Source organism: Giraffa tippelskirchi, chromosome 14 (genome assembly GCF_054371585.1).
Source record: "Giraffa tippelskirchi isolate mGirTip1 chromosome 14, T2T-mGirTip1v1.2.pri, whole genome shotgun sequence".
Taxonomy (NCBI): Eukaryota; Metazoa; Chordata; class Mammalia; order Artiodactyla; family Giraffidae; genus Giraffa; species Giraffa tippelskirchi.
The window spans coordinates 53,356,252-53,365,706 of record NC_137288.1 but is presented as its reverse complement, the minus strand read 5'-3'; positions in this window follow the sequence as shown (position 1 = coordinate 53,365,706).

Sequence of the window (9,455 nt, the reverse complement as noted above, 5' to 3'; positions counted from 1 at the left end):
ACCTATGTGGGGAGTTTATGTCGGGAGTTTTCTCACCTCCTGATAAAGACATTTCTTCCCTCTAACCCTTGTTCCTCAAAGTGTTTTGCTAAATGAGCAGTCTAATCTCATTAGAACCGCCCCCCCCATGTCAAACTCCAGCCCAGACCTCCCAATTGGAACTGACATTTTCAGAGTATCCCAGGTGATTGGTATGCATGTTCAAGTTCAAGAAGCTCTACTAACTCCACTCAGGTGAGGCTCCGCTTCTGACAATGGGACAGAACTCCTAAGCCTGCAGCCTGTGAAGGAACCACCCACCCCACGTCAGCTGAATGCCATCTGCTTGTGGGCAGGTGAGATCTCAGTGAGCCTGTGAACTTCGGGGTTTAATGAATCTGGGCCTGCCTTGGGGCTTGGGTCTGTTGCACAGCACAGGAAGAGACTTCAGGCTCTCATGTTGAAACTTTTCTTCCAGTTAGCCTGTAAACCTAAACTGGCTCTAAACCTGACCTTGACCTAGCAAACATTTCCTCCCGAGAAGCACTTGTGTTTCGGCTTCACACTGTCTGTGGCACACCCTTCTAGTAGTCCTGGCCTTGTAAGAGCTGTTTCACAGTTTTGCACTCTGTTAGGGGCTGATGGATACACATGGTGTTCTGTCTGTTATGGGTTCAGCCTGCTGCCTCCCCTATCACCCTGGCAGAAACCTAGTTTTGACCCGATTTAAATATTAACTTCAATACACCTGATCTATAAATTGTTCTTCAGGGTTTTTTTTTTTTTTTAATTGGCTATAATATTTGCTTCCCTCAGGAGTTAAACAAAATCTTTATCATGGGAATTCCTTTTTTTTTTTTTTTAAATCTGTATGAGAGTCAGGTTTTTTCGGACATTTTCTCTAACAGTGATACCTTTCTTCTCTTGTTTTAGTCTATGATGGGGTTGGTTTCTCAGCCTCTGCACTGTTGACATTGTGAACTGGTTCATTGTTTGCCGAAGGTGCTGCCCCCAGCATAGGATGTTTATTTAGTGTCTCTGGCCTTGGGCTTCCCAGGTGGAGCTAGTAGCAAAGAACCTGCCTGCCAGTGCAGTTCGATCCCTGCATCTGGAAGATCCCCTGGAGAAGGAAATGTTAACCCACTCCAGTATTCTTGCCTGAGAAACTCCATGGACAGAGGAGCCTGGTGGGCTACAGTTAATGGGGTCACAAAGAGTTGGACATGACTTAGCAACTAAATAACAGCATCCCTGGCCTCCATTCACTAGGTGCTCATAGCATCCCCCTCGCCTATATCGTGACAACTAAAAATGTCTCCTGACATTGTTAAATGTCCCCCCTGGGGTAGGGGAAATCACCCCCATCCAACCCCCAGTTGTGAACCAATGGCTTATAGTTAATAAACGAGAACTTGCATTTTATCACCATTAAACGGACTGAAAGTGCAGTTGCTGCAGAAGTGACATTATTCTCTCATGTTCCTCTTCGGAGCAGGGACAAGCTAATCTGCAGGGGATATCAGGTTCCAGACGCCAGCAAAGGTCAGGAGGGCTTTGGGAAAAACAAACATCGCTGAAATCCAAAACGGAAGCCAAGAGATTTCTCTCTTTTCTTTTTGCAGAAGGTCTTTGGATTAAGGACAGCTGGGGAGATTTCAGTACCCTGAGGCCCCGAGGAACTGGCTGGGGTGGTTTGCATTGGGCTTACTCAAAATTAGAGAGACTGAGTGCCTAGCACAACGGAGACGGAGACGAGGTCATCGTGGCCACGAGTGCAGCTTGTATTCGTTGAGGCTGTGAGCTCGCTGTGGACTGTGTTACATGGTGAGAACCTCATGAGAACTCTGGGAGGCAGGAATGAGTTGTGACAGTGTCTTTGTCGAGCATCACTCGATGTAAAGGCATACGTCTGGGTTCTCCATTCTGTTTGGTTGGTCTGTGTGTGTGTCCTCACACCAGCATCACACCGTTCAATTATTGCAGCTTTGTAGTAAGTTTCGAAATAAGGAGTGTGAATTCTCCATTGTTTCGTTTGCTTTTCAAGCCTATCTTGGCTATTTGAGGTCCCTTGAGAGTCCGAATAAATTCTAGAATTAGTGCTACTGCTTGACTCACTGACACAGTCCCCAAAGCACACTCTGGGACTCAAAAATGTAGCTTCTCTTTGACGCTTTGCATTTTCTCTGCTAAACCAACTGACCAACACTTTACCTTGTTGCTTTTGATTCTTCATCCTTTTGATGAACAGAAATTTTACATATCCTGAAGATAAGATTATACCCCCTACAGAGTTGGGACTTCTGTGTCTCTAGAGCCTGGAAGCTTGTTGTTGACATTCCTTTTGTTTCTGGCTTGAAAATATTTTCTTTTCTGACTTTAAATATAACACTGTATTATAGTAATATGCTTTTTAAAAAAAAAAAAATTATTTGGCTGTGCAAGGTCTTAGTTGCAGCACACAGGCTCTTTAGTGGTGGCATGTGGGATCTAGTTCCCTGACCGGGGAATGAACCCAAGTCCCCTGCATCAGGAATACAGAGTCTTAACCATTGGACCACCAGGGAAGTCCCATGAATATGCTTTTAAAACGACACCCCCTTGGTTCCCACTCAGGGATACAGTGATTCTCGGGCCCTCCCTCATTAGAACGGCTCACCTGCAGGACTAGCTGGACCCCGCTGTAGACAGTGATTCCCGACAGCAGGCTCTCAATCCTCTGAGGGCCGTGACTGGAGTCAACGTGTTTCGCTTCCTCAGATAAGAGCTGGCTCTGAGGTACTTTATAAGAAACATGTGGGCTGCCCAGAGACCCCTCCTCTTCCATCATCCTGCTCCTTGGCTATAAATTTCCCTTTTCCTTGTATTTGGAGCTGCGCCCAACCTCTCCTCTCCCCCATTACAAACCCCACTGCTGTGGTCCCTCACCTCTCACCACACTTCCCTGAATGAAGTCTGTCTGACTGTTCTTTAAAGGGTGCTATCAACGGTTTTTCTTTAACAACCTTTCCATGGGGAGAAACAAAGTCACTCCCTCAGGTCCCTGTGCTTCTTGTGACTATCTGGTTTGTTTTAACTTATGGAACAAATAAGTATCTCACAAGATGGCATTTTCCCCTCCACCAAGTGTGCAGAACTAAATGGTGCACATTTAGTGCAAACTCTTCCTAGTTTCATTATTTTCCTACCTTTTGTTTTTCTGACGTCAACTCCCTCAGATATTTGTCTCTAAATATATGTGTTTTTTGGTAAAGCTGCCTCAAACCTTAATAGAACAGACTTAACATAGATTTGAAGAACTAGATTGAATTGCTCTTCTCAGTGAAACTTGGTCTTACATTTGCCCGCAGAGCCACAGCAAACCCACCCAATCCTGCTTTGCTTTGAAGGATAGGTACATGTCAAGCTTAAGCTTTTCTGGGCTGAATCTTAGTAAAAGATTTAATGGACAAACAGGGGAAAGTCGACTTCCAAAAAGAATCTCATATGGCTCTAGTTGTCAGTGAAACAGAGCAGGATTCTATGGTCCTTGCCCTCCACCATGTCCTCTGCCTGCCTTTTGTCTGTGGAAAACTTCAGTTAAAGAGTAAGTTTAATCAGAGAAGTGAGAAAGGCGGAAACGAAGGAAAACAGTCCAAGGAGACTAAATAATAATAATGTAGTCATTAACCATAGTCAAGGACCTTCAGTTCTTTCTCAGGGGCTATAGATAATATTCTGAGCCATATCCTGTGAGCTGTCTTATAGACACCAAAGCACCAGGTGGAGAAGTTAACTACATGATGACCAGACTGCACCCAGGACAGGAGCTGCCACAGTTCTGAGAATTGACTGCAAAGAAATGGGAACAAATGGACCCTGAAACTGAAGATTAACCGTACCTAAAACAACCATGGTGATGCTGGTCAGACCACTGATGACCGATTCGAAGATGACTGTTAGAGAGGACTGTGCTGTTTCTGCGTGTAGGTCCCCCCACCCTGACTCTATAAAAGCTCTCACCCCCTGCTTGTTGGGGTGGGAGGAGTCGGCCTTTGGACAGATGTCCACCACCCTCCTGCCCCCCGCAGTTGCCAGCATCTGAAATAAAACAAACTTTCCTTTCTACCACCCTGCCCTGTTTATTGGCTTTTGAGTGGCGAGTAGCCTTACTCCACACACTCAGAAACATCAGGAGTGGGAGAGACACCTGCTAAGTCTCTCTCTCCCTCTGTGTGAGCACACGGTGGTCTCCCCACCCTGGCCCAAACGTGTTTAAACACAAAGTTAGTTAATATTACTGGGCCTGCCTTTTAATTCCACGGAACGATGTTTGTTTGGAGAGAATCTTGAGGCATCTGAGCTCTTACAATACAGTGTGAAAACAAAGCATCCTTAAACCTGTCAGTGTTTTTAAAAAGAAAAACAACCAAACACAACTGTGGTCTTTGGCTAACTTTCTTAGAGAAGAAAACCAGCGTCTGCCGGTAACAGGCTGCTCTGGGGACAGCTGATCACAGGGCCGGATGGAACATTCGTAGTAATTAGTGGCAGCACCAGAATAGAAACCTCAGCAGTGCTCTTCCTGTTGTCATGGTGACAGCCCCCAAACACCCGCTCCTCCCCTCCCAGGCACTCGGCACTATCCAGGCCGGCCTCCCATCTGGTGTGCGATCTTGTTGAGAGCAGAGAATTAAACTGACTGCTCATTTGTCACCTGGAGTTGTGTGAGTGAGTGAGTGTGTGTGTGTGTGTGTATGCTGAGGTGTGGGGAGGAGGAGGACATGGATTGGAAGGAAGGGGCTGGCTGAAGGCTGAGGGATGGCTGTCCCCTGTGCTCAGCATGAGGGACAGGAGAGCAGCTGGCACATCCTCCCAGATCACAGACAGGGGCTGTCGAGGGACCCTAAACTCATGATGCCCCTAGCACCTGGTGATGAGCTGGGGCCCCAGGAGACACAGGCTCTCGACCTGATGGGAGGGAAAGCAGAGCCCACACCCTCGATTTTCTAAGACGTCCTCCATACTCATCCTCTATTTCTGGTTGTTCAGCAATTTCCATGGGTTCTTTAGAGCTTGGGAAGAGTCAAAAATTCTTCTTGCTCTGCTAAAAAAACTAAGAATTTGGCCAGATCTTTCTGTTTTCTTTTGTGCCTTAAAATTATTTTTAATTGGAGGATAATTGCTTTACAATATTGTGTTGGTTTTTGCCATACATCAGTATGAATCAGCCATAGGTATACGTATATCCCCTCCCTCTGGAACCTCCCTCCCACCTCCCACCCCATCCCACCCCTCTAAGGTTGTCACAGAGCACCGGATGTGAGCTCCCTGCATTGTACAACAAATTTCCACTGGCTAACTAATTTAACGTATGGTAACGTATATGTTTCAATGCTACTCTTTCGATTTGTCTCACCCTCTCCTTCCCTCCCTGTGTCCACAAGTCTGTTCTCTATGTCTCCATTGCTGTAAGAATTTGGCCAGATTTGCTAAAGATTTGTGAAGATTGTAAAGTAGAAATGGGCTGCTGATTTTCCTCGGCGTCTTGTTGGTTTTGGAACTGGGTGTGAAGGATGTTGATCTGATTCCCTATATCGTGTGCTGCTTGTCGAGGCCCCCAGGGCTGCACACTGAGACCAGGTAGAGTGCCCATCTCCACCACCCACCAGGAATCACGGGGCTGGTACGTGGATGTGCGCTGGAAGAAATGTATGTGGTGCTCAGAAAGGGCATGGTTTGCCTGTGGTGTAATATCAGCAGGTTTGGGTGTTTTGTTCCCTTAATAAATCTTCCCTGCACTGTGATGCCCTTTGCCTGGGGAGTTTGTGTGCTGTGGAGTGGTGAGACCATTTGTCTGGGCTGCTGACTGAAGAGATTTCCTGAGATTTCTGGGTGGAGGGAATACACCTGCCCTGGCGAGTGTGAATCACGGCTGCAGGTCTGCCAGTTAGACGGCTGCTGTCTTCCCCGATGGGTGTTTGTGATGTTCGTGGCCAATTGTGAGGTTCTTGCACTTGGTGCACCTGTGTTTATTTTAATGTTTCCATATTTGGAAGCCAGACTCTGCTGTTCATCACACACGCTTATTTCTAAGGACACGTCTCTGGTGTGTCATTTTTAAACAGAGCCAAGTTGAGCTTTCCAGGTGGCTCAGTGGTAAAGAACCTGCCTGCCAATGCAGGAGACTCGGGTTCGATCCCTGGGTTGGGAAGATACCTTGGAGATGAGAACGGCAACCCACTCCAGTATTCTTGCCTGGGGAACCCCATGGACAGAGGAGCCTGGTGGGCTGCAGTCCACGGGGTCGCAAAGAGTTAGACACGACTGAGTGACTAAAACAACAAGTTGGGGTTAATAACTTCCACACTGGCTACAAAAGTCCTGTGAGAGGGAGTCATTCGGGCAGCAGTTCCTGAATCGTGGACTGTCAGGGCTGCAGGCTCTCTGAGGTCAACCAGACGCATTTGGCAGAAAAGCCAACTAAGGCCCGAGGGCTGCTGCTGGCAGCAGAACAGATCTGGGGTCTGGGTGGCCTCTCCCGTCCCTCTGCCACCTGCCTTCACGAGAGATGTTTGCACAGGGGCAGCGGAGGAGGGGGTGCCAGCAAGAGACAAGGCAGGGACTTCCCTGCTGGTCTAGTGGCTAAGACTCCCTGCTCCTAACACAGGGGGCCCAAGTTCAATCCCTGCTCAGGGAACTAGATCCCACGTGCCTCAACTAAGACACAGCACAGCCAAATAAATTACAAAAAAAATTTAAAAAGAGAGAAGGTGTGTCAGTTCCTGGTAGAACAATGGGCACAGGATCACACCCCAGCTGGTGTGTGGGGGGTGAGGGGGTGCCTTCAAGGCTTCGGGAAGCCCGAGTAAGGTCGAGTGCTGGCCCCGAATCTGTGGACACATCAGCCTGCCCTGTGGGCTGGGGTGGCCTGGGCCTGATTCTCCTGCTACCTCTTGCAGGTTCTGTGTCCCTGGGGAAAGCATCTGAACTCTGTGACTTACGTTTCCTCAGCTGTAAACTGGGACTGGGTCCCATTGCTGGAGGGTGGCTGTGAAGACGTCATAGCACAGTGGGATGTCCTGCAGGCTAGGAGTATATACACAGCCCCCTGGTCAACCTCCCCATCGCTCCTTCCTCCTAGCTCTTCACTTGCTCCTTTTGCAGACTTTCAGCCTCCCCTCCAATAAGTAGATGGCGCACCTCTGCCTGCCAGGCCGCTGCTCAGATCCCAGGGGCAGATGGCCAGTGTCCTTGCGTCGTTAACTCCTGACAGTCTCTGTGAGCTGTGGTAGCTCAAGCTCATCCTAACCAATGTGACCCACTGATTCAGCACCACCATCCCCAGTTCCTGTTGGCAGTCCCTGGCACCACGGGGCCCCTCCAGCCTCACATGCTGTGGAGGAGACCAGTCTACAGAGGCAGAACGCTTGGTCCACGGTGGCTGGAGAGACCCAGGTCAGTCACACCCAGGAGGGTGGTTCCTGCCCGTGAAGCCTCAGAGGGGACGATGGGAAGTTGGGGCTCAGCCGGCAAGTGGGGCGGCTGTTCCCCCTCCCCTCTCTTTGTACAGTGATGGGGTGTCTCTCTCCACACGGTACATGCACGTGCTCCTGCCTGTGGTCTCTCCAGCAAGGTGGCCAGACCTCCCACACTCGGTGCAAGGCCCCTACAAGAGCATGAGCCGAGCTGAGAGGTGGGTGCCCGCAGCCTCTGGAGGCTGGAATTGGCCCAGTCACTCCTCCCATGTTCTCCTGGTTGATGGCGTCACAGGCTGGCCCAGATCCACTGTGACAGAGGACCTTCCCAGCAGGAATACTGGGAATGTGGGTTACTGGGCATCACCTTTGGAGACAACGATTCTGGTTGTTCCTGGGGAAATGCACAGAAAATGAGGAATAGGTTGTAACAACATATATAGTTTCCAGGGAACTCTCATGGGTGTTATCCCATTTTGAACTCACAATAACTTTGTAAGGAAGGCAGGAAGGCTTTCAGGATATGGAAACTCAAGTCAGTGAAATGAAGTGAACTATAAAAAATAAGTACCAAATGTGGAACTTACCTGGTGGTCCGGTGGATAAGAATTCACCTGTCAATGCAAGGAATACAGGTTCCATCCCTGATCCAGGAAGATTCCACATGCCACGGGGCAACTGAGCCTGTGCTCCACGACTACTGAGCCCACACTCTAGAGCCCTCGAGTCTCAACTACTGAGCCTGCACACCTAGAGCCTGTGCTCACTCAACAAGAGCGGCCTCCGCAATGAGAAGCACAAGCACCATAACTGGAGAGTATCCCCGGCTCACCACAACTACGGGAAGCCTGTGTGTAGCATCAGAGACTCAGCACAGTCAAAAATAAATAGAACTTCTTTTTTTTTTTTAAGAAAAAAAACCCTCAAATGTGTCAAAATAATCTTGGTCCATTTCATTGCCTTTTCTTCCCTTCCAGTTTTATTGAGATAGAACAGCAACCCTTTTGGAGGGGTGATGTCAGGTGACCATTTTAGTGATGAGGAGACTGAGGCCCAGGGAGGTGATATAACTAGCTCAAGATGACACAGATAGTATGTGGCAGAGTCAGGATTCAACCTAAGTCCCTGTGACTCTGCAGATAGGGCTTTCCCAATTATCCTATTGTCTTATCATGTGGTGATTTGCACAGGTTGTCAACATAGACTATTTGAGTAAATAATTACTACCAAGTTCTTCAGATACTTCTGTCAACAAGTAAGTTCGTCAGTGTCATTTCCAAAATAAGTTACCATGATGCTATATTTCTCTTTGACAGGCAGAATGAAACGCATTGAACATACACATGATATTTTAAAAATTCCATTTTGGGGACTTTGGCAGTGGCCCAGTGATTAAGAATCCACCTTCCAATGTAGGGGACATGGGTTCAACTCCTGGTCTGGGAACTAAGATCCCATGTGCCTCAGGGCAACTAAGCCTGCAGGCTCTGGAGCCCGGGCACCACACTAGACAGAAGCCCTTGCACTGCAACGAAGATCCCACGTGCCGCAAACAAGACCCATCTCTGCCAAAGATAAACTAACAAATATTTTAAAAAAACCCTGAAAACTCCATTTTCCTGGCATTCTGCAAAGTGACCTGATGTCTAGGTATTGATCATGACTTTCTAGTACAAAAAAAATAAGAGAATCCAGGTAGGTGTGCCAAGGTCGGTTTTGCTGATTCTGTAAAATTTGGAGATGACCCAGGATGTCTTAGAGAACAAAAGATAGAAATCACTGTTTCAGAACTTGGGTCTAGGCTAAGCATGGAAGCAGAGCTACTTTGGTTAGTTTATTTCCCGAACCTGCTTCCTATCACTGATGAGTCTGTAGGTAACTCAGGTGAACCCTCAGTTACAGTTGCAATCAGATCTTTAACTGGTAACCAAAGCTAAGGAGTCCATTATGTTTTGCTGAGTGGACAGTGGTGGGCTGAGACCCTGTCAGGTGCTCAGGACCTTGGAGAGAGTTTTCGACTGC